We start from the raw sequence: 25,773 nt of genomic DNA, 5'->3' as shown, positions 1-25,773 counted from the left end.
CAGACGCTAACAGACTGAGCCACCCAGGCACCCTCAGTTAAAGCATTTTTAACTTTGGCCTGATTAGATTTTATTTCTGCACTAAGGAATTCTCTAGTGTCTATGTTTTTTTCAAGTCCAGCTAGTAACTTTATAATCATTATTCTGAATTCTAGGTATGACATTTTGTTTATATCCATATTGATTAAATCTTTGTCAGAGAGTATTACTCCTGTTTCTTTCTTTGTTGTGAATTTCTCCTTCTAGTCATTTTGTCCAGAGAAAAATGGATGAATGAGAGAACATAATCAAGGATATCTACCACAACCCCATGAGGCATACCCTAGACGCATCCAAAGAGATCAGAAACCAAAAAGGAAAACAAAAACAAAACAAACCAGGGTTGAGGCAGAGAGAGAATATAATCTAACAGACACTTAGGGCGCCTGGGTGGCTCAGTGAGGTAAGCCTCTGCCTTCAGCTCAGGTCATGATCTCAGGGTTCTGGGATTGAGCCCTGTGTGGGACTCTCTGCTCAGTGGGGAGCCTGCTTCCCCCTCTCTCTCTGCCTGCCTCTCTGCCTACTTGTGGTCTTGCTCTGTCAAATGAATAAATGAAATCTTAAAAAAAAATTAAATTAAATAAAAAAAAAATCTAACAGACACTAGATCCCAAAATTGTAAAGAAAGAAAAATATGTATATATATATATATATTCACAAAAATAAAATTGAATACAATGAAAGGAAGCCCAAATGAAGAATATATCTATAAAATATAAATGTAAAAATATAAAATGTAAAAATGACTAAAAATTTAAAAAGACTTAAAAAAAGACTTGATAAACTACTTGAAAAGGGGGGAAAAAGAAAAAGAAAATTTTAAATTGAAAGACTAAAGACTCATGAGAAAAAATCTTGAATTCTATATACAATTTTCCCCTAGTTCAGGAGTTTTCCAGTCTGTGTGCTCTGTAAACTTGGTATCAGCCTGATGATTCTGCTGGTCTTCTGGGGGAGGGGCCTGTTGCCCTGATTCTCAGGTGTCTTTGCCTGGATGGAGTTGCACCTCCCCTTGGCAGGGGACCAGGCTCAGTGTAAGCTCCTTTGGCTTGCTCTATGTGGCTTTTGTTCCCTGAAGGTTTTTCTTATCACTTTAGGGGAGGAAAAAGGAATAAAAATGGTGCAGCCCCATCTCCAGCCCTGGAGCTGAACAATTGCCGCCACCACTCTTCAGTGCACCCTCAGGGAAAAGCAATCAATCTCTTTTGTTTGTGCCAAACTCCACACACCCACTCCAATCCTCCCTAAGGAAGGAGGGGATGTCTCACTAGGCTCTACTGTTTGCTGGGCCCCTGCTCCAGGAGTGTTTGCCTGATCCTGCACACACCTGTGGAGCTTCTCACCAGGAGAAGGAGGGAGGTCATGTTGCTTATTGGGCCCCTGCTTAGAGAACAGTCTTCAATCTTGTCTTGGTTGGCAGTTTATGGCAACACCTAGCTGAGAGGTTCAGCTAATTGAAGGTTCACTAATTGAAGCCAGCTTCCTGCTCCAATGCTTAGGAATTCTGCTGCACTCAGCTACCCCCATACTTTCTGTGACCTTGGGGATCCTGAGACCACACTGTCCCACCTAGGATTCTGCCCTGCTTCACCACCTGAACACCCTTCAGCCAGAGAGTCCCTCATAGGAGCAGAATTCTAAAAGTTCTGATTTTGCACTCCATTGCTCTATCACTTTCCAGCAGCCAGTTTATGGAAGCTCCCTCCCCGCCCCCCCTGTAGTTTATCTTCCTATATATTCCCTCAGATTCACTTCTCCACATTTCCTATCTTACAAAAAGTGATCACTTTTCTCTTTGCCGAATTGCAGCAATTCTTTCTTAAATCTCAGGTTGAATTCACAAGTGTTCAGAATGATTTGATAGATACCCAACTGAATTCAAGAGATCAGATGAATCGAGGGTCCCCTACTCTTCCTCCATCTTCCCTCCCTCTCAAGACATCTTCTTCTTGATATTAAAATTAAAATGGCCAAAGAGCCTATCTTCAGTGCTCTCCCCCCATTCATGTACATTCCTATAGATTCTAGCAGCTCTTGCTCATTGAACTTTCACTTTTTTTCTCACCTCCTCTGCCACTTCCCTTTAATCTACCTATTGGTCCAAAGATAGAACACAGCGTCTTGTCCTAGATTTCCCCAATGTATCTCCATCACAAGGCAAGTCAAGAAGAATTTTCTCTGAGGCTTTGAGGATAGCTTTGAGGCAGCTTGTAACACAGAGCTGAAACTTACCAGGGACTATCACACACCTCTGCTTTCAGCAGTCCATTGGACATGCCCATTTGCCAGGAATGTGTCCCTGCTGTGTCTCAAATGTTCTGTTCCTGAGCTCTTCCTCTTTCAGCTTCACCTTCTTCACCTTCCTTCCTTTTTAGTCTAGATGCTTCATGTTCTCTTTCCTGAGCTGCCAAAGGAGCTCCAACTATTTTTCTTTATTTTTCACAGCAACTAGCTTTCTCTTTGTGTCACACCTCCACCTTCCAGAACCATGTCCTATCAGGGTGTTTTGTCAAGTAAAAAAATAATATGTTCACTAGAAAAATGCTGCTGTTGACTTTTGAAATAATTTTTTCTCACTAAAAATGCTTATGTTAATGATAAATGCTACATAGTGCTGTTCTACTATTAATGTCTCATTCTTCTATATATCAATGATTCTCAAACTCCAGTGAAAAGTCTCCTTTTATGAAGAAGTTTTCCATCTTTGTTCATGAGCGAGATTGATGTGCCGTTTTTTATTGCAATATTCTGGACAGTCTTTGGTGTCAAGATTATTCTGGCCTCAGAAAATTAGTTGGGATGCATACTCTTTTTCTCTTCTCTGGAAGAGTTTGTATAAAAGTACTGTTATGGGGGCACCTGGGTGGCTCAGTGGGTTAAAGCCTCTGCTTTCTGCTCAGGTCATGATCCCAGGGTCCTGGGATCGAGCCCCATATCCGGCTCTCTGCTCAGCAGGGAGCCTGCTTCCTCCTCTCTCTCTGCCTGCCTCTTTGCCTACTTGTGATCTCTGTCTGTCAAATAAAATAAATAAAATCTTTTTAAAAAAAGTACTGTTATGTCTTCTTTAATGTTTGGAAGAGTTTACAAGTAGGAACATTGGACCTGGACTCCCGTGTGTGTGTGTGTGTGTGTGTGTGTGTGTGTGTGTGTGTGTGAAGGTTTATTGATGGGAACTCAGATTGTTTTTGTTCTCATGTTTCTTATATGTGGAAAAAAAGAGAACTAGTTATAAACTCCACATGGTCCATAATTCCTATATAAATGTAAGGACAAAATTTATATGCTAAAAACCAACAAATCTATAAAAACCATAATAATAAAAATTAATATTATTTCAGTGGGATGGATCGTTGTTTTCTTTGGCTGAGTTGCAATTTGAAATGTAGATGTAGTGTCGTTTGGGTCTTCTGAGTTTGCTGTACCTACACTCTCTCGTGCCAAGGGATGACTCAAGCCTCCCTTCCCTTTTCTTCATCTGAGTTATGAGAACCTTTTCTCATAAGGTACACAGTGACATCATTGGGCCTTCATTTAGCAGAAATTCCTCATCTATGCATTAAGTCCTCAACCACTAGTTTTTACCCTAGTCTTAATCATTAAAATAGTCCATTTATTACTTGGTTGCAAGAGGTCATTTCAAGTTGTCAGATCAATCTCATTTATTAACTAATATGTGAGATTGAGATTGCATGCTTTGGGAAAATCTTTTAGTAGAAAACTATCTTTCAAAAGAAAACTTGCATGTTCATAACTGGTAAAATAATTCAACTTGAGTATGATTGAGAGTAAGGGATAGTCATTTCTGTTTTGATATTAGGATACCTAAGGTCTGACTGCTGATACAACATCAGGCAAACATGCTTCCAATGCCTTAAAACTTATATGTGGTCACTAAAAGTGATTCCTCTCAGCTACTACAAATGCAGGTGCAGGGTCTAAAATTGCATGATAGTATTCTTTGAGGGTAAAGTGGTTGTCTAGATGATTACTAATGTGTTGATAATATTTTTAAAGATTATCATCAAAAAGAATATGTAGACTTAAAGAATTTCTGTAGGGAATGTGTGGGCCATTAAAAATATACTTACAGACCCCCATGAGTCTAGGGACACTGGTTGAAACACTATTCCATATTAAGGAATCATTTTTTAAAAATTCTGCTACTGTCTGATGGCCTATTCATCATCCAGTTCTTTTTTTCTCTCCTGTGTGCAATCTGCTATTCTTGTCCCAAAGCCAAATTTTCCTTTTAACAGGGCTCTCACTGTTGGGCAGAAAGATTTCAGGCTTTGCATGTGCACATGTGGAGTTTATACCAAGTGTTGAGCTAAGAAGACTTTGCTGTCCTGAACAGATACTGTAAAGGGAATGGCTGCCTACTATGGGGGGGATCATATTCACCCATGTGGTTTTTGTTATTTAGTTATTTGTTTATCCTGTGACCTGCCCCTCTTGGGACTAGACTAGAGGCTCCTGTTGTCCAGAGAAGAAATCAGGCCAGCAGACCCAGAAGATAAATGCCTTAAGTCCTTGGTTTTTAAGTGTCAAATGTCCTATCCTATCAAAACTGCCAAGTCTGTTTATTAGCCCTTCTGCTCCCTGCAGGGATGGAGTTTTAGAAGGAGTTAGGGGGAAACCTCGAGTAGAAGTAGAAAGCAGGATGATGGTGAGGATCTCTAAACAGGTGAGCTGCACCCTGCCTTTCTGCCTTATAGTTACCTCCAAGATGCGGGAGTGGGTAGATACTAGAACAATTCTTCAAAATATGAGAAGCCTTGAGTGAAGGGGACAGGTGCTCTGCTTCCTTTCTAGAACTCTGGGAAGTGTTCATTCAGCAGCAGCATCTCATGCTTAGAGACAGAAACATGGAGAGCAGGGCTCGAGGGGTCTCAGGCAGCCCCTTCAAGTCTCCTGCAAACCATTTTAGAAGATCAAGGAGTTGGAAGGAGAGCAGAATTTTTCCATACCCTCAAGAAAGCACAAAAAATAGCTATGAGCAAACTGGCAGATCTGAAGTTGTTAGATCAGTTGCCAGGGGATATCATTAAAAGACAACAAAGGATGGTATATCTAGAAAGTCACTAAGAATGTGATTGTTTAGAAGCTGCCAGCAAGGAGCAGCGGGACCATGGCCATGGCTGTGACTGGGCAGATGACTGTGGACAGGTGACGAAGGACTACATGTCTCCCCGGATGCCATCATGGTACATGAACCCCAACTTAGACACCACCTCAGGAGAAGGAGGGGCAGGGGACAATCCCCAGTGACTGAACCCAGGACAACTACAATGATCTGAGATTGACTAATCATATTTTACAAATTATTTTTCAGTATCTGGCAAAACTTTCAAAATCATAAACTTAATTGATAAGTATTGTCCTGTAAACATATTTACCAAAGAATTATATCCTGAGGGCAGGCAAAAAGCTATTTTCTGAGAAGATATCTGGGCTCCAAACTGTTGAATTAAGAGTATGCCCAGTTTAGGCACATTTGCTGAGCTTTCCAGGTACCTTCATAGAGAGAGATCTTCTCTGGTAGACAAAATCTACAAAACAGGTTTATTTAAAGGCATCAATAATTTAAAACCTAGTAACCATAAAATGTAAATTTGAGAAAATTGTAGCCATTACATTTCTTGAAACACCATATTTAAAAAGATAAATTCTAGAAAAGATAGACATGATGTTGAAGATAGGTAATGTAAAACACTAAAGTCTGTGAATATGTATAAATTAGTAATTTTTATATATTTTTACAAGGAAACACAATTTTAAATTTTATTTATGAATAACATGGATATATAAAAGAGCAATAATAATGTGTTGAGTTCACTGAATTTTCATAAACTGGAATCAGCAATCAGATGAAAAAAAAATAGGACACTCCCAGGACCCCAGAAGCCCTCCTCCTCTGTCTGCCTACCCCTCCAAAGACAACCACTATCCTGGCAACTATCACCATAGATTAGCTTTCCTGCTCCTTGAATTCTATTTATGACTTCTTTTGCATCTAGCTTCTTATGCTTGGTATTAAATTTGTGTGATTCGGGGCGCCTGGGTGGCTCAGTGGGTTAGGCCGCTGCCTTCGGCTTGGGTCGTGATCTCGGGGTCCTGGGATCGAGCCCCGCATCAGGCTCTCTGCTCGGCAGGGAGCCTGCTTCCTCCTCTCTCTCTGCCTGCCTCTCTGCCTGCTTGTGATCTCTCTCTGTGTCAAATAAATAAATAAAATCTTAAAAAAAAATAAATTTGTGTGATTCATCCATGATTTTGTATGTAGTGGTAGGTTGTTTATTCTCATTTTTATGTACCACAATTTTTTCTGCAGGTGGACATTTGTGATGTTTTCAGTTTGGGGCTTTTGTGACTAGTGCTGTAAATGGCATAAGTATATTCTTGTGTAAGTCTTTTGACAAATATCTGTATGCTTTTCTGTTGGGTCTTATGGGTGGAATTCTTGGATTGTACGGTGTACATAGATTTGGCTTTAAAAGATGCTGCTAGGGGCACCTGGGTGGCTCAGTGGGTTAAGCCACTGCCTTCGGCTCGGGTCATGATCTCAGGGTCCTGGGATCGAGCCCCGCATCCGGCTCTCTGCTCAGCAGGGAGCCTGCTTACCCCTACCTCTCTGCCTGCCTCTCTGCCTACTTGTGATCTCTCTCTCTCTGTCAAATAAATAAATAAAATCTTAAAAAAAAAAAGATGCTGCTAGACAGTTTGACAAAACGGTAATAGCGACGTACGTGCTTATCTGTGGTACCTGTTCCAGATGCTGATGGCATCTTTATCCTGAGTAACATCTGCAGTTCTTCTTGTCCCACTTCTTTCTCCTTCTTTTTCTCCTCTTTCCCTTCCTTCTCTTACTCCTCCTTTCCCCCTGCTTATCCTTCTTCTGATTTCTCCTCCTTCCTGTCTCCTTTTCCTCCTCCTCTTTCTTCTCTTCCTCCTTCTTTAGCTCTTTTTTCTGGTGGATATCTACTGGTAACATTCTGTGAATAATTTGCATTTCCTTGATGTCTAATGAACCAGACCATCTTTTCACATGTTCTAGCCATTTGAATATTCCCTATTGTGAAATACCTGTTCAAATCCTTTGCCCATTTTTAAAAACTTGAGTTACCTGCCTTTTGCTTATAGTTGTAGAGGTCATTATATATTCTGGATATGAGTCCTTTGTCAGATATGCATATTTCAAATATATCTTCTCACTTAAAAATTATTACCATTAAGTATGACATGTACTATACAATTTTTATAATACTCCTTATCAGAAAATGAATTTCCTTTTGAGTCCTAATTTGCTGGAGTTTATCATAGAAGAGTGTTGCATTTTATTAAGTGCTTTTTTGCATCTCTCAAGTTGATCATGACCTTTTCCTCCTTTTTTCTGTTAATGCATGTGAGATACATTGATTGCATCTGGAATGATAAACCAACTTCAAATTCTTGGAATAAACTCAATTTGGTCATTGTACATTTTCTTTTTCTTTATGTTTCAGAATTTTATTTTTTAGTATTTCATTTGAGGTTTTTGTATCTATATTGTTCAGAAATAATGATCCATAATTTCCCTATCTTTTTATGTCTAGCACAGGGTATCTCCAGGTTTTGATGACCCCATAATATAAGCTAGTAAATACTCTGTTTTTTCTATTCTCTGAAAAACATTATATAAAATCAATTGTTGATTCCTAAAATGTTTGGAAGAATTCACGGGTAAATCTATCTGGGTCTAGAATTTTCTTTGTGGGATGGTTTTAAATTACAGATTAAACATCTTTAATACATATAAAATTATTCAAGTTTTCAATGCCAGTTTTTGGAAGCTCTATTTTTCAAGGAACTGGTCTAGTTCATTTAAAATTTCAAATATGTAGACATAAAGTTACAACTTTTCATTATCATTTTAATATCAGTAGGATCCATTAGGATGGTTTTTTCCCCAATTCTGATATTGTATTTACAGTTTTTCCCCTTTTCCTTGATCAGTCTTCTTAGGAGTTTATTCTTTTCATTAGTCTTTGCAAACAACCACCTTTGGATTTGTTGAGTATTTCTATAAAGTACCAGCTTTATATTTTAATAATCTTTGTTCTTTATTATTATTCCTCTTTTCTGCCTCCTTTAGATATAATTTGCTAATATCTACATTTCACACAATACATTTTCTTATAAGCACAGCTTTAACAGCTCCCATACATTTTGATATGCCATATTTTTATTAACCTTTAGTTAAAAATATTTTTCATTTTCTGCTTTTATACCTTCTTTGATCCATAGTTAATTTCTAAGTAGTTGGAGATTTTTAACTTCTCTTTTTTTGTGGCTGATTTTGAGCTTAATTCCTCTATCTTGACAGCATACTTTGTATGGCTTCAATATTTGAAATTCTTTGAGGCCAATGACTAAGTAGGGTAACTATTCTATAGATAATTGCAAAGGAAGTGTATTCTGAGACTGTTGGTGCAGAGTTCTATATATGTAAACTAGAAGAAGTTTGCTACTCATGTTGTTTAAATTGTGTATATCCTCACAGATTTTTAATCTGATTATTATAGCATTTACTTAGAGATATATGTTAAAATCTTCTATTATGTTTGTGGATTATATAAATTTCCTTTTAGTCCTATAAGTTTTTGCTGTATATGTTTTGAAGCTAAATTATTAGATGACTGCAGATTTAGTATTTAATGTGTTATAGTCTACTAACCCCTTTCCCATTAATAAATGACCTTTTTTATCTTTTGTAATGCTTCCTGCCTTAAGTACTATCCTGATACTAGTTAAAAGTTACCAATTTGGGGGCCCCTGGCTGGGTCAGTCAGCTAAGCATCTGCCTTCAGCTCAGATCATGATACCAGAAATCCCAAGGTCCTGGGATTAAGCCCCGCTTTGGACTCCCTGCTCAGTGGGGAGTTTGCTTCTCCCTCTCCCTCTCTCTCTTTTACTCTCTCTCAAATAAAAAAAATCTTTAAAAAAAAAAAAGACTTACTGGTTATATTTTGGTTAGTGTTTTTATGGGATATAATTTTCCATCCTTTTTACTCTTATTCTTTGTTTTTATATATCTGTTATAACCAGCATGTATTTGTGGGTTTTTAAAATTGGGTCTGACAGTTTTTGTCTTTTTATTTAAAGTATTTGTTCTATTTCTGTTTACTATAACTACTAATATATTTAAGTTTATACTCACCATCTTACTACTTGTGTTCTCTTTGACCCACCTGTTCTGTTTTTCTCCACCTTCAACATCTTTGGATTAATGAAATATTTTATTATTCTACTCTTCTGTTTGATTAGTTTGTTAATTACATACTCTAATACTATTCTTACACAGCTTGCCCTAGATGTTACACCATGCATTCTTGATGGATTGCAGACTAATATGAATTGTCACTGTTACTACTTTTTGGATAATGCAAGAACCAGAGAACACTTTATTCACCCTTCCTATCCTTATGTTATTCTTGTATTCTGATTCTACACATATGCTAAACTCCTTAAGACATTATTGTCAGTGTTTTGTAGAAATAGCGTTTACTTAGATTAACTCCTCCCACTCTTCATTCTTCATTTCTATGCTTCCATCTTGGATCATTTTTCTACTGCTTAAAAAGTCTCTTAGTGTTTTTTTAGTAAAGGGTTCAGTTTTTCTCTTAAAAATAACTTTATTTTACTTTAATTTTTAAAAAAAATATTATCTTCAGGTTGTGTGGCAGTTACTTATGATCAATACTTTAAAAATGTTTATCTTTGTCTTCTGGATTCTGTTATTTTTATTGGTAAGTCAACTCTCAGAATTATTGTTGTTCCCTTAAAGGTAATGCCTCTTAACCTGGTTGCTTTAAAATTTTTTTTTTTTTTAAAGATTTTATTTATTTGACAGAGAGAGATCACAAGTAGACGGAGAGGAAGGCAGAGAGAGAGAGGGAAGCAGGCTTCTTGCTGAGCAGAGAGCCCGATGTGGGACTCGATCCCAGGACCCTGAGATCATGACCTGAGCCGAAGGCAGCGGCTTAACCCACTGAGCCACCCAGGCGCCCTGGTTGCTTTAAATTTATTTTGTTTTGTTTTGTTTTGTTTTCAGTGATTTGATTATGCTGGGCCTAGGTGTGGTTTTCTTTGTATTTATCCTGGGTTCAGAGGACTTTAAATTAGGTGATTTGATATATTGGTCAATTTTAGAAAATTCTCAAATATTGCTTCTGCCCCATTCTTTTCCTGAGTTCCAATTATGATGTATAGTAGGTCCTTCCATCATATTCCATTATATAATACATATATATTACATATTTTATATATATATATATATATTTCTGTTTGTTTAAATTAAAAAAATTTTTTTTCTCTCTTTATGTTTTAGATGCTGTACTACATCACTCACATTCCCCACTTAGGACTGAGAGGCTTATTTTCCCAGCTGCTGGGTGTGTTGGTGCTGACAACTCTCAAGTGTTGGTCCTTTCCAATTCAGCTGAAGCTAGCCACCTTCCCGAGGTTCATGCCCTCTTCCTGGGAATAGCCTGCATCAAATCACTGATCAATGCAGAGGCATAAAACTGGGCCCTGTTGACCCTCCCTTAGTGAAATTCTGAAGGGCTCTCCCAGCTTGAGCACTTCCCGTTGGGTTGGCTGACCAAATAGGATCTGATTTTTCCCTCTGCCCAATTCTACTTCCTTCACTTTCCTCCAGACATTTAACCCAAGAGCTCTCCTGCCCAAAGTTCCTGAATTCTCATCTCTATCTTAAGAGTCTGCTTCCTGTGGAATCTGTCCTGCAACACTATCCTTCACTTTGTAGTTTTTCTATTAATCTATCTTGTAGTTCACTAATCTTGTCTATGGCTGTGACTAACCAATTCTTGCGTTTTTAAGTTTAGTTATCTAATTTATAGTTCTAGTTCCCTTAAGGTTTTTTTTTTTTTAAATAGATTTCACTTATTTGAAGAAACTCTTCGTCTTGCTAAAATCTAATGAGATAACCATAATATCTAAATCATCTGTGGGGTTTTCCTTTTGTTGTTCCTTTTTGCTAACATGCTTGCTGATTTTTTTTAAATTGAATGTTAAACAATATGAAAAACCATGAAGATTTGGGGTGAGGTCTTTTTTTCCCTCCCAGGAGAATTTAATTTTTTTCTGGCAGACAGAATGGGGTAGATTACCTCAATGCAGTTAAGCATAGATCTGACTTGAAGGTGAATACAAGCATTTGCAGAAACCTGTTTATTTCTGGCTCCCCTTGCTCCTGTGTTTAGGTGTGTAGGAGTCCTACCTCGAAACATAAAGTTTGTAATAGGCTCCTCTTACTTTTCTGGGTCCTGACTTCTATTTTGTTTGTTTGTTTGTTTTCCAGCAAGTAAGACTTCTGAAAGCTCTGTTTATTTTCTCAGGCTCTTATCTGATGCTTTCTGCTCAGTTCAGGCTGCTAATTTGAAACAAATGCTGCAAATGAAAAAGTGTAGACCTACTGGGTTCACATCAATGATGACTTCTCTGACGTCATGGTCTTCAAGCCTCAGACTCCTAGATAGTTCTGTAGTGTTTCAAAAGAAATCTTAAAAAAGCTTTCAGTTCTAACTTCCTTGCTTTTCTTGGAGAGATGATTGGTTTCCAACAAAATTCTTGCATTAATTTTTAATGTTTAGGTAATCAAGATAAGTTTCTTTCAAATTTTGTTCTAATGTACAAAGGTATATTTTTAAGGGAGAATTTTCTTTTTAAAGAGTTTTTGAATAGAAGTCTTATACATGGATACCAAAATAACAAGCCGACTTATTGATAATGTTTATATATGCATTTATTTCTAGTGCCCATTTTCCTTCCCCAAACTGTCCTCAGTTGGAAATAACACCGCTGTATAACAAAGAATTTTAAACCTCGAATGCAGAGGCCTAATTTGAATCACTTCAGTAGAAAGTCATAGCCTCTCCTATAATTACCAGACCTAGCTTTGTGGTAGGGAGGGTCAAGTAAAATCTCCTGGAGTGCTTTGTCCATAACAAATAGTAAAAATGAGGCCATACTGCATGCCATTTAACTGACCTGTGTGACTGCGAAGACCTAGATGTTGGAGAATGATAGTAGGGTATCAGAAGCTTAATCAAATGGTCACTTTAATTGCAACTGCTATTCCTGGATCCTGGGTTGTGATTCTTGAGCTGGTTTTCATCCCTTTTCAATTATTTTATCCTTCTGTGTTATACTTATTCATTTTCACATCTCAAAGTATAGCCAGTAATTCACATTTAAGATAATCAACCAAGCAAAAAATTAAAATCCCTTCTAGCTCTAACTAGTATAACAAACCTCAGATCTCTAAGTGCACCCATATCCTTATTTTCAGCTGATATAACAACGATAACCCCAGCCCCACCCAACTTGGTTTACTCAAGTACCATTAGAATCCATTTCCTTATTTATTTATTTATTTATTTGGCCTACTTAGTTTTATTGTTGTCATTACAAATAATGTGGTAGGTTGAAAAAAGGGCTACAAATTATTTGCCCCACTTCTGCCAAAAAGTGGAATCTACTTTTCCACTTCTTAAAAATGAGCAGGCTTCTGATTAGCTTTAACCAACAGAATGTAGAGAAAGTGATGTTTCTCAGGTTCTGAATTTAGGCTTCAAGAGGTTTTGTAGCTTCTCTCACAGTGGAAACCATTCTACTACCTTGTGAACAAACCCAAGCTAGCCCGTTGGCGAATTCGAGATCCTGTGAACATTTCTCGGCTATCCACTTAAGATCCCAGACGTGTGAGTGAACTCAGATGTGAATAATTGATCCCGACCCAGACCACAAGGACCACCCAGGCCTTCTCAGCCCAAATTGACAACCAGACTCACGAGCTAGATAAAACTGTTGTTGCTTTAAGCTGCTAAGTTTTGGGTTGGAATGTTATTAGCAATAAGGAAAATTAATTAGCAAAGTTTTGTAATTTTTTTGGCATATGAACATTCTCCTCCTGGATTTGACTTTCTAATTGGTCTCCTGGGGAATGCTGGGATATAATCAAAAGTCTGAGGGCAATGAAAGATGGTATGTGTGGAACCTGAGGACACTTCAAGCAAGAATAGTGTCGGGCAGGCTGATGTGACTCTCAAAGGATGATTAGTTGAGTTTGGGGAATTCAGAATCCTCCTATTCCTCCCAGATGTTACCTAATTCTCATGGTTCCACTCTTCTTCGTCGGTGCTATTTCACATAAAATACATTGTAAGTCTCAATGCCCCAACCAACATGATGAAACTCTGCATCTGACTTTTATCTATTTTATCTGTTTTATCTATATATCCATTTTATTTATATCTGTTTTTATCCATCTGTTTTATCTCCCTAGCTAGCTGTGTCATTCTTAAGTGGTTTTTTGTTTTTTCTTTTTAGAGTAACCTGAGAAACTCCTTGGTTCTCTGTCTTTGTCTAAACATTTACAACACTAAGCCTGCAATTTTCTTTTTAAGTTCTGAAGTGTAGTTAAAAGACTTTAACACTCAGCACTCACATTTCATACTGTGCTATGGAAGAGACCCCCACATGCCTAAATAATTTCTTCAACAGGCACTTTCCGTGTCTGGCTGTAAATGATAGTTTCTGTAGCTCTTTTGCCACTGCTAGTTGTGAATTCTAAGTATTCCATTCTTTTTTTTTAAGGGAGAGAGAGAATCTTTTTTTTAAGATTTTATCTATTCATTTGACAGAAAGAGAGATCACAAGTAGGCAGAGAGGCAGGCAGAGAGAGAGGGGGAAGCAGGCCCCCTGCTGAGCAGAAAGCCTGATGCAGGGCTCGATCCCAGGACCCTGAGATCATGACCTGAGCTGAAGGCAGAGGCCCCAACCCACTGAGCCACCCAGTTGGCCTCCACCCCGTATTCCATTCTTAAATGGCAAACGGATCCTCACTCCTTTGCCACCCAACCAAGCCAGATAACCAGTCCCCTTCAGTCCCTGTACCTCAGTGAAAGTTCAGTGGTAGATAACAGAACCCATTCAAGCTAGTTAGGGAGTTAGGGGAATTAGGAGAGATTTAGTTAGGGAATTAGGTGCTTATAAAACTTTGAAAGGTGAAGAACCAGTCTCTAGGCTGAGCTTCTAGGAAGGACTCCCAAAATGTTACCAAAAAACTTGTCTACCAAGTGAGGGAGCTTGTGCCTCTGTCGTGACTAAGAACCTGGGGAAATCGGAAGCTGCCTCCACAACTGCTGGTTCTAGAGACCCTCTCACCCCTGACCTCCATCACGATATGGACAGTAAATGGATCTTCTGCTCCTTACCTCTCACCAAAGCTAGGGATGGTCTAGGGAGCCAACTTCTTTTATGTCTGACACAGAGATACCCTTAAGACATTGTTTCCCAGAGGAATAGAGTTGTGCTCTATTTTTCTAGATCCCCTAGAATGTGAATCTTCCAAATTTCATGCAGGTGTAACTTCTTAGCCTAAGCTATGTGACTGGCTGAACTATAAAGGTATCTGAGAAGTAACCATTTTTATACTTTTCATCCTCTGTCTCCTGATTATGCAGAGTATATCTGTTGCCTGATGACCTCCTCATCCTCTGGAAAGGGATAGCCATGAGTGGGCTTATCTGTGGCCTATGACACAAGGACTAAAATATACATGATATACTTTGGATGAGTGCCAGTAACATGGGTAATGCTTAATTCATGCTGTTTTTTTGTTTTGTTTTTAAGATTTTATTTATTTGAGAGCATGAGCAAGGGAGGGGAGAAAGAGAGGGAGAAGCACACTCCCCGCTGGGCAGGCAGCCCAAGACAGGGCTGGACCCCAAGACCCTGAGATCACGACCTGAGCCAAAGGCAGATGCTTAACTGACTGAGCCACCCAGGCGCCCCCTTTGTTGTTGTTGGCCTGGCATTGCTCAACAAGAGGGAAAAGGCAGACTCCAGAGCAGGGACAATCTGAAGAATCAGGCCAGAGTAGAAACATGCCTTTTTAAATTTTCTTTTTGCCACCAGTGTTGTGCTCTTATGAAAGGCTTTTCCAAAATACCAGTACTGGAAGGGGATTCGTTTTCAATGAGCAGCTTGTCACACTGTCTCTCTCATCATTAACTCCCTTCAGCAATTACCTCAGTTTCCCACTGGAAACAATTTCACTTTTAGTCCTTGTCTTTGTTTCTCGATTCCCTCTGGTTTCCTCTCTTGCTCCCCTCCCTCTGTCTCCATTTCTGCCTTAAAAATAAGGATTTTACATTATTAGAAACACTTTGTATTCTTTTTTTAGAGCCTTTGACTTTACTACTGTTGAGTTAATATTTGTAAAGCATTTTAAAAAATGCATTTAAATGCATTTAAAGCATTTAAAAACACATAGTAAGCGTTGCTTGAAATATTCACTTGAATTTATTGACTAACTTAATTCACTAATTAAGAAATGACCTGCCTTAGGCATACTCCAGGGCCCACCATGCCTTATAGTGGTGTTCTTTCAAAACTTCAGGAACTAAACTGCTTTGGCTGTGATTCAAGATGGAACAATTGAAACCAAATTTTGCTCCTGAGAGAAGAACACTGGGAGATGATTCAGTGTTAGTACAGCAAAGATCCTACCCCTCCATAAATACTGTTGAAAACAAGCTGGTGCTGAACGTCAGGTCTAACTGCATGAGGCTAACCTTAAATATGATAAATAAAAACATCCCAGTTGTTGAAGATGCTCAGTTTCACAGATCTTCAACACCTGTTCATGCGTACTTATACTCCTGCCCAACAAGACCAGATACAGGTTTTCCAGAAGAACCCAGGAATAATTGAAAGGGAATTGCACACCTATTCATCACACACACGTTTATGTTTGAGATAATTTTAATTATATCTTGAACTTTTTTTTAAAGCTTTTATTTATTTGACAGAGAGAGAGATCACAAGTAGGCAGAGAGGCAGGCAGAGAGAGAGGAAGGGAAGCAGGCTACCTATGCAGGGCTCAATCCCAAGACCCTGGATCATGACCTGAGCTGAAGGAGAGGCTTTAACCCACTGAGCCACCCAGGTGTCCCTATCCTGAACTTTTTTTAAAGGCCTTGAAGTCCGTAAGAAAAGAGGGATACACTGACACAGAATGAACACTTTCAAGTCTGAGAGAATGTACCAGAACCTACATTCAGAGCCTGCATCCTGGAAAGCCCATATCCAGGAAAACCTTGCTGGTGAGGATGTCATTTAAGATTCACAGGAGGCAGACAGGGGTTGTCAGTGGGAAAACCTGACTCTGGCTCACCTGGGCCCTTAGAGCTCTTAGCAGCTTTGTTTTCCTGTGCTTTAAGCCCAGTTGGGTTTAATAAGACTGGTTGATGGTCTTTTTTGTCTATACATGCTTCCTTATGTTTTCCTTAGCTGTGACTAACGGATATGGAGATAGCTTGCAGAGCTCTCCACCTCTGAGATAGTAATATTATCTCTTAAATCCCTTCAGAGGAGCATTTTATGGTCTTGGCCTCTCAGGTTTTGAATGTGAGGAAAAGATCATTTTAAACAAGGGTTGCAATAGACCTCAAATTGGGCACCTTCGTTGTTAGATTTACCTCAGGAGTAAACAAGATGGCAGAATGGGAGGCTCTCAACCAGAATAGCCATTAGCACAGCTTGATTCAAGAACAGAGCCTGGTGTTTGCCAATCATCCCTTCCATGTAAGTACATACGTTGGAATGAAAGTTCTTCAACAATGCTGATGAAACCCCTAAGTGATTTGCAGCCAAGCAAGGATCCAGCTGTTTTCTCCAACTCCAGTGCACAGTAGCCAGTGTAGGCAGTGTGACTAATGACTACCTTATAGGTAGAAGGACTGTATAGCTCCATTCTCCAGACAGTCCTTGTTCACTCATATTGATTGTCCTGCATTCATCCAGCGAATCATCCCATTTAATTTCAATCATATCTAGATTGATCTACTTTCAGGTATATCAATTATCAGGGTGATAAACTTTATGGACAACTTACTTTTAAAAAAGAGGTCAGGAAAAAGAGACAGGATAATACAGCATCTCCTCTTGCCCTCTAGAGTTTCTGGAGTCCTGATGAATTATTGGGATTCGTGCTAGTTGAATTGGGACCTTAATGGAAACTTCAGTGAAAGTGGGGGCTCCTCCTTCCCACAGATCCATATCCTTCTGGCTGCTGTGCTCTCCCTCTGGCCTTCCCTTAAAACCATACAAGTGTCTTGGCATCCATTAGCTCCTCTCCAGCCTTCCCACTTCCTCTCCATCTCCTAGCTGCTGCAACGATTGTTCCAGATTGCTTTTAAATTACGTTTGGGACTCTTCACTCAACAATTTCAATACATATTAGTTGTCCTATAGGAAATTATTTGTCTTAATGATATGCTCTCCTGGTTACTTGTTCATTTCTTCTATTGTTTTATTTCTTGTGTCCTATCTCTTTCCCTTTCTTGGATTACATTTTTATTTTTGAGTAATATTTTCATATTTATTTTTGAGAAATTATGTGGGCAGCAAAATTTCCAGATTGTTTGCATGTTCAAAATTATCTTCATTTTGCCCTCATACTTGAATGCTAATTTGGTTGGAAAAAGTTTCCAGATCTTTTTTCCTCGGAATATTTTGGCTATTCCTTTTTGACGTCCTAGCTTCTCCACTTGCTAGGGAGAAGTCTGGTGCCAGGTTCAAACACACATTTCTAAATTGTAACTTTATTTGGAGTGGGAGATTTTCCTTACATGATGGTTATTAAAACCTCTAGACAAACTATTTAGAAAATAACCTTTTATTTCAGAAGGGTGTTGCTTACATGGTTTTCTGTCCTCTTATCTTCTCATTATTAATATTTTCTTTATAAATATATTATCCCCTGTAATCAAATCAGATGAATAAATACTACCTGTACTAAGATATCTGAGATAAGAAGACTTGGTTCAAAGGTCATTTCTTTTAATTGTCAAAACACTTATTTTAGTTACAACAAAGAAAATACAGATAGAATTGAAGCATTTTTAAATCAACAAAATCCTAGAATGTACATCATAATACAGATTCATTGCTCTGAGCTTTAAGAAATGTTTGTATGCGGGACTTTTTTTTTCCCCATCCTCCATTTCACCCATCCCCCTACTCATGTCCCCTCTGTAGCCATCGGTTTGTTCTCTATATTTAAGAGTCTGTTTCTTGGTTTGTCTCTTACCCTTTGCTTGTTTGTTTCTCAAATCGCACATATGAGTAAAATCCTATGGTATTTGTCTTTCTCCCATTTATTTCACTTAGCATAATACTCTCTAGCTATACCCATGTTACTGTAAATGGCAAGATTTCATTCTTTTTTATGGCAGAATAACATTCCATTGTATATAAACACCACCTCTTCTTTATCCATTCATCAGTTGATGGACATTTGGGGTGTTTCCATAGTTTGGCAATTGTAGATAATGCTGCCATAAACATAGGAGTGCATGTGGCCTTTTTGAACTAGTGTTTTTGTATTCTTTGGGTAAATACCCAGTAGTGTGAATCCTGAACTGTAGAGTAGTTCTATTTTTGCTTTTTTGAGGAAACTCCATACTGTTTTCCAGAGTGGCTGCCCCAGTTTTCTTCCCCACCAACAGTACAAGAGGGTTCCTTTTCTCTACATCCTCATCAACACTTGTTGTTTCTTGTGTTTTTTATCTTAGCCATTCTGACAGGTATGAAATGATATCTCATTGTGGTTTTGATTTGCATTTCTCTGATGGATGATGTTGAACATCTTTTGATATGTCTGCTGCCCATCTGCTGTCCCCTTCTCTGGGGACATGGCTAATATATCTTCTGCCAATTTTTTTACTTGGATTATTATTTTTTGGGGTATTGAAATGATTCAGTTCATTATATATTTTGGATACCAACTCTATCAGATATATCATTTGCAAATATATCTTTTCCCATTCAATAGGTTGCCTTTTAGTTTTGTTGTTTCCTTTGCTGTGCAGAAGCTTTCTATTTTGATGTAGTCCCAATAGTTTATTTTTGCTTTTGTTTTGCCTCAGACATATCTAGAAAAATGTCGCTATAGCGGATGTCAGACAGATTATTGCCTGTGCTCTCTTCAAGGATTTTTATGGTTTCAGATCTCACATTTAGGTCTTTAATTCATTTTGAGCTTATTTTTGTGTATAGTGTAGGAAAGTGTCCAGTTTCATTCTTTTACATGTGGCTGTCCGGTTTTCCCAACACCATTTATTGAAGAGACTGTCTTTGTTCCATTGTATATTCATTCCTCCTTTGTCAAGGATTAATTGACCACATAATTGTGGGTTTATTTCCGCATTTTCTGTTCTAGTCCATTGATCTATGTGGTTTTATTTTTATGCCAGTCCCACACTGTTTTAATTACTACCACTTTGTAATAAACTTGAAGTCTGGGATTGTGACACATCCAGTTTTTTTTTTCTCTTTCAAGTTTGCTTTGGCTATTTAAGGTCTTTTGTGGTTACCTACAAATTTTAGGATTGTCTGTTCTAGTTCTGTATTGGTATCTTGATAGGGATTGCACTAAATCTATAGATTGCTTTGGGTAATATGGATTTTTTTTTAAGATTTTATTTATTTATTTGACAGAGAGAGAGATCACAAGTAGGCAGAGAGGCAGGCAGAGAAAGAGCGGAGGGAGCAGGCTCCCTGCTGAGCAGAGAGCCCGATGCGGGGCTTGATCCCAGGACCCTGAGATCATGACCCGAGCCGAAGGCAGAGGCTTTAACCCACTGAGCCACCCAGGCACCCCGGTAATATGGATATTTTAACAATATTTTTTCTTCATGAGCATGGAATGTCTTTCCATTTCTTTCTGTTGTCTTTAATTTTTTTCATAAATGTAGTTTTCAAAATCAGGTCTTTCACTTTTTTGGTTAAATGTATTCCTAGATATTTTATTGTTTTGGGTGCATTTGTAAATGGGATAATTTTCTTAACTTCACTTTCTTCTGCTTCATTATTAGTGTATAGAAGTGCAACAGATTTCTGTAGCTTCATTTTGTATCGTGTGACCTTACTGAATTCATTGATCAGTTCTAGTAGTTTTTTGGTGGTCTTCTTGGGTTTTCTCTACATAATATCATGTCATCTGAAAATACAGAGAGTTTTACTACTTCCTTGTCAATATGGTTGCCTTTTATTTCTTTATTTTTGTCGATTTGCTCTACCTAGGACTTCCAGTATGATGTTGAATAAAAGTGGTGAGAGTGGACAATCTTTTCTTGTTCCTGACCTTAGGGGAAAGGCTCTTAAGTTTTTCTCCATTGAGGAGGATGTTGGCTGTGGGTTTTTCATGTAAAGGCCTTACATGCTGAGGTATGTTCACTCTAGACCTACTTTGCAGAGGATTTTCATCATGAATGGATGTTGTACTTTTGTCAAATGCTTTTTCTGCATCTATTGAAATGATAATATGATTTTTGTCCTTTCTCATGGTGATGTGGTTTATTATGTTGATGTTTTTGCAAATATTGAACCATCCTTGCATCCTGGGAATAAATCCTACTTGATCATATGTCCGATTCATAATGAATTGTTGGATTTGGTTTGTCAATATTTTGTTGAAGAGTTTTGCATCTATGTTTTTCAGAGGGATTGGCCTGTAGTTCTCCTTTATTGTGATGTCTTTATCTGGTTTTGGTATCAAGGTGATACTGGCTTCATAGACTGAATTTGGAAGTTTTCCTTCCTCTTGTATTTTTTGGAATAGTTTGAGAAGAATAAGTATTAACTCTTTAAGTGTTTGGCAGAATCTCCTGTGAAGCCATCTGGTCCTGAACTTTTGGTTTCTGGGAGGTTTATTTTTTATTATTATTATTTTTTTATCACTGATTTAATTTCATTGCTGATAATTAATCTGTTCAAATTTTCTATTCCTGTCTCAGTTTTGGTAGGTTAGGTTCAAATCATTTTAAACTCACATTAGCACAATGTGTATAAGAAACTGTTAATACAGATTAATAGAAAAACAATTATAATAGGAAAAAATGGGTAAAGGATATAAACAAGCAAATTTCCAGTGATGGAACAGTGGTTATAAAAATATTTCTAAATATGTATAAAATTTATGTTAATTAAAATGAAATACTATATTTTCTCCATCATGAAAACATTTATCAAAATGACAATATTAAGGAGTTATCAAATTATAAGGAGATGAGTACTGTCTATTCTACTAGTGGGAGAATAAATTGATACTGTTTTGGAGAATAATTCGGCCGTTTCTATAAAAGTTGTATGTGCTATTTGGCCCACCTAGAAAAACACCTGCTTATGTATATAGGTAGATATGAATTATGTTCTGCGGGATTTTTGTAAAAATGAAAAAATTACAAGCAACAAATGACAGTGACTTGAGAAACAGTTAAAATGTGCTCTATTAAACAATGGAGTTGTCATAGTGAAGGTGATAAACTCAATCTACATGAATCAATAAAAATTTCAAAAAAATATGCTGGTAAAAAGTTATAGAAATAAAGATAGCATATAAACTTATGTTTAAAAATGATACAAAACAATTTCATATTTTTATCTATGACAAAGTCTACCAGCAAACTCTTAATACCAACTCCCCCTGCAAGTGTGAAAGTAGAAGCTTCCAGGCCTCTTGAAGAACTGGCATAGGATCCTTTCAACTACATGCTCTTGATTAGAGCAAGTCTGAAGACCAGCCCAGATTCAAGGGCGTTTCATCTCTTAATGGGACAAGTGGCAAGTGTATGGGCAGAGCTGGTGGTTGTGGGATTTATGGCCACCATCTTTGTAAACCGAATGCCATTTTCCTTCCCTTATTTCAGGCAATCAACATCCTCTAGCTTTTGGCTCCTTCACCCGCTCCTATATCAAAGCTTGCTTTTAAGGGAAGATTTTATAGAATTCTTTTACTTTAATTGAGAATTTAAAACAGATACACCATTCTAACAGGACATTTATATTTTACATCTCTCTCTGATCGTGGCAAGAAATAATTTATCTCTTAGGGCAAGTTCAGGCATTAATAAGTGGGAGAAGTGTTTTTCAGAGCCTTGCTTTTGAGTCACACTTCATAGTTTTCTAAGTGCTTTACCTCTTCCACCCTTCTAAAAGCTGGCTGGGGATAAAAGGGTAATGTCACCCTGGAGGGACTGAGCTCTCCATTCACAGATGCTGCCCAGAGCTTGGCTTGGAGCCTCTGAAGAGGTGTTCACTGCCTGGAACAGAGGTGTCTTTAACCATATTTTTTCTGGGCCACAGTTAGTTATTGGCCATGTCAGATATCAAATGGAAGGAGGGGGACAAGAAGAAGCTATCCACTCAAAAATACCTGGTGAGGACATTGTAGCTGGATATGATGCAGGGCATGGATGTACCAGTAGTGAGCAAGATGGGCTGAGAATGCCCTACAGAGCCTCTAGTCTGGTGGGTTGTATAGACAAAGAACCAGCAAGTATAGTATGTGATAAGTATGATAGAGGGAAGGTGCTACAGGAAGACTGCAGAAGGAACTAAAAAGTGGGGTGCTGCTACGTTTTCAACAACTAGGTTTACCAATGAAACAAAACTAAACTATAAGGAAACCCCCTGATTTGCAGTATTTGACAATTTTCCTGGTGTAGATTCCCCATTAATTTCATGCTACTGAAATGATCTCACCAAATGGAGTTATAAAGAGATGCATCCTGTGCAAGCCAGCACAGGCCAACCATGGCACACCACTGGCTCCAAGCAAGTCACCAAAATACTGTCATAAAGCTCTACTAAACAGTACTTTATTTCATAACAGGATTTAAATAGAAAAGGAACCATGTGATGAACATACTTCACAGGTAAATTACTTGATGAAACAGTCCATTTTCTTTTCAGTTTCCTGAACAGCAAGATCATTGCCCTCTTAGCAGTAGCAAGACCCTTTTAGTAATGGCTGGCCCTCAGTGGCTGGCCAAGATGTACACCTTTAGGGAGAGAGCTAAATGTAAAAATGGCAACTGGTTTTTGGTCCTCCTTAAATTGCCGCTTTTGCGTAAGTTAAAAGAAATGCTGATTACCCATCTGGGACCAGAAGTTTGGGCTGCAGATCAGACCAGGTTTGGACAATGTCTTACCTAGTAAAACTTGGTGGTTTTCCAAAATTTTAAGTGCCAAAGCTGGCAGTGATAAAACAAATATGTCCATCACTTTCTGGAGAACAGACAAGTTTTCCTTTCAGAAGAGAATACCAAGGACTGGACCCTAAAGAAATCATTCTTGAGTAGCTTGTTTACAAATGACTCTGATAAAATGCTCTGTGACCCAGTGTCAACAGAGCCTGAGCCATGAACAGGGAAGAATTGGGTTTCTGTCCTGTTCCCGGAACCTCCCAGGGCTGGTGGAAAATCTTCAGCTTCGGAACTCTTAAACTGAATGTCAAACTAAGTGTAAAGATTGCTGTGTAGGAGCCTTATTGCTGGAGCTACACATTGCCTGAGTCAGGCTGGGGACTTAGAGACCAGGAAGGCCAAGTGCAATGTGGAGGCCATTTTACTATCAACCTGTCATTCCTGGAGCCTCAATTTCCCTTTGGCAAAACAGATAGATACATTTTCTTATGAGTCTTGAAGCTAAGCAGTTTGACCAAAATTACACTGATTTGGAATAATTCAGTTTGCAGTGAGTTCATGTTTTCTTTGGTCATCTTTTGTAACCCCGCCTTTGGTCTGGCCTGGCCCATCCAAACCACATGCATGCATGCATATGCACACACAAAACTATTCTAGAGTTCAAGTGGCACACAGTGAGGGAAACCATAACATTTTGTACTATTATGAACAGAAACTCTTAAAAAAAAAAAAAAGGAGCCCATATCCTATACACCAAAGTATGTGAATAAGGTTGTTTTGTTGGTTTTTTATAAAAATATTTTATTAAATTTAAGAGTGCCTACATTTTTAAGATGCACCATTGTATCACGTATGACTAGAAGAAGAAAACTGCCAATTGAGACCCAATGCTTTTTAAAATTTTCATCAGTCTTGCCAAAAGTTTCTCAATTTGGAGTTTTCCAAGGAACTAGCTTTTTGTTTCCCTGATTTTTCTCTATTGTTTTCCTGTTTTCGGCTTCACTCACACATGCTCTTACCTTTTACTAACTTCTTTCTGCTCCCTTTTGCTTTATTTTGCTCTTTTTCTACTTTTTTTTTTAAAGATTTTATTTATTTATTTGACAGAAAGAGATCACAAGTAGGCAGAGAGGCAGGCAGAGAGAGAGAGGAAGAAGCAGTCTCCCCACTGAGCAGAGAGCCCCATGCGGGGCCCGATCCCAGGACCCTGAGATCATGACCCGAGCCGAAGGCAGCGGCTTAACCCACTGAGCCACCCAGGTGCCCCTCTTTTTCTACTTTTTTACTGTAGGAACTTAAATTATTGATTTGAGACCTTTCTTCATTTCTAATGTAATTTTTGAGGGCTACAAATTTCTCTCAGGACCACTTTAGACACATATTATATTCTGATGTTATTTTTTCATTTTTATTCAGTTCTACACACTCAATTTTCCTTTAATACTTTTGCTTTGACCCACAGATTGTGTAGAAGTGTATTCTTCAATTTCCATACCTTTCTGCTATTGGTTTCTAGTTGATTCCATTATGGTCAACAAACATCCTCCCTATGATTTCAGTTTTCTCTACCTGAGGATCATGCCACCCAAGACATGATCTATCTTGGTAAGTGTTCCCTGCATGCCTGAAAAACAAAACAAAACAAAAACTGTACTGTGTTCTTCCAGGTGGAGCATTCTATATATTTCAGTTAGAACCTTTTGGTTGAGTGTATTGCTCAGATGTTCTCTATCTTTGCTGATTTTCTAACAGTTCTATCAGCTTCTGGGAGATGGGTGCAGAAGTCTGCAACTATAATTATGGATTCATCTTTCTCCGCTTGGTTTTTGCTTCAAAAGATAAAAGGCATGGAGAAGGTAATGTCTTTTGAGGCTCTGCTATTTGGTGTGTGTGCAAATTTAGAATTAGTATGTTTTCCTGCTGGATCACCCCTGTCAGGTACATAATAAAAGGATCAAAGAACACCTTTATGTCTCCAATATTTTCTTTTCTCTGAAGTCTACTTTATCTAATGCGAATATAGCTAGGCCCACTTTTCAATTTTTTTTTTTTTTGCATGTATATCTTTTACACCCTTTTACTTCCAACCTATACCTGTGTCAATGAATTTGAAGTGAGTTTCTTATTCAGTATACAGTTAGGTCATGATTTTTATTTATTCCTTTAACTTTTTTATTGATATACCATTTACATTTGATGTAATTATTGATGTTATTGCTTAAGTCTGCCATTTTATGATTGCTTCTTTGTTTTTTCTTGTTCTCATTCCTCTGTTTCTCTCGACTTCCAGTGGTTTAAATGTTTTTGAGAAATTCACCTTTAGTTATGGTGTTTCTCAGTGTGTCTCTTTGTATAGTTTTTGTAGCAGTTGCTCTGGGTACTGTAAGATACAAATATGACTTACATAGTCTACGGGTATCAACATTTTACCACCCAGAGCAAACTGGGAAAACCTCAGTTCTAGAAGTCCCTTTTACCTTCTTCACTTAAAAAAAAAATCATTGCCTTGAATATTAGGTGATGATAATTTCTGTTTCAATCAGAAAATGTTATTTATGAAGCTCAGGAAGAAAAAGGTAGTCTATTGTGTGTACCCATATTTCTGGACCTTCCTTTGTTCTCTCCTGATTTTCTAACAGTTGAGGTTTTTTTTGTTTTTTGTTTGTTTGTTTGTTTTTTGTTT

General features: G+C 38.0%; 1 long non-coding RNA gene across 1 annotated transcript in view; it reads left to right on the top strand.

The window, feature by feature from the left end:
* Positions 1–25,044, top strand: part of LOC125107451 (uncharacterized) — a 58,752-nt gene extending 33,708 nt beyond the window's left edge. The window contains exons 2-3 of the long non-coding RNA XR_007129560.1: positions 24,553–24,695; positions 24,843–25,044. This is a non-coding gene — a long non-coding RNA (uncharacterized LOC125107451). The remainder of the gene's footprint in view (positions 1–24,552; positions 24,696–24,842) is intronic.
* Positions 25,045–25,773: the final 729 nt, after the last annotated feature.

This window comes from Lutra lutra, chromosome 8 (genome assembly GCF_902655055.1).
Source record: "Lutra lutra chromosome 8, mLutLut1.2, whole genome shotgun sequence".
Lineage (NCBI taxonomy): Eukaryota > Metazoa > Chordata > Mammalia > Carnivora > Mustelidae > Lutra > Lutra lutra.
Note: the sequence above shows the minus strand (reverse complement) of the source record. Positions and strands in the feature narration are given on the sequence as shown.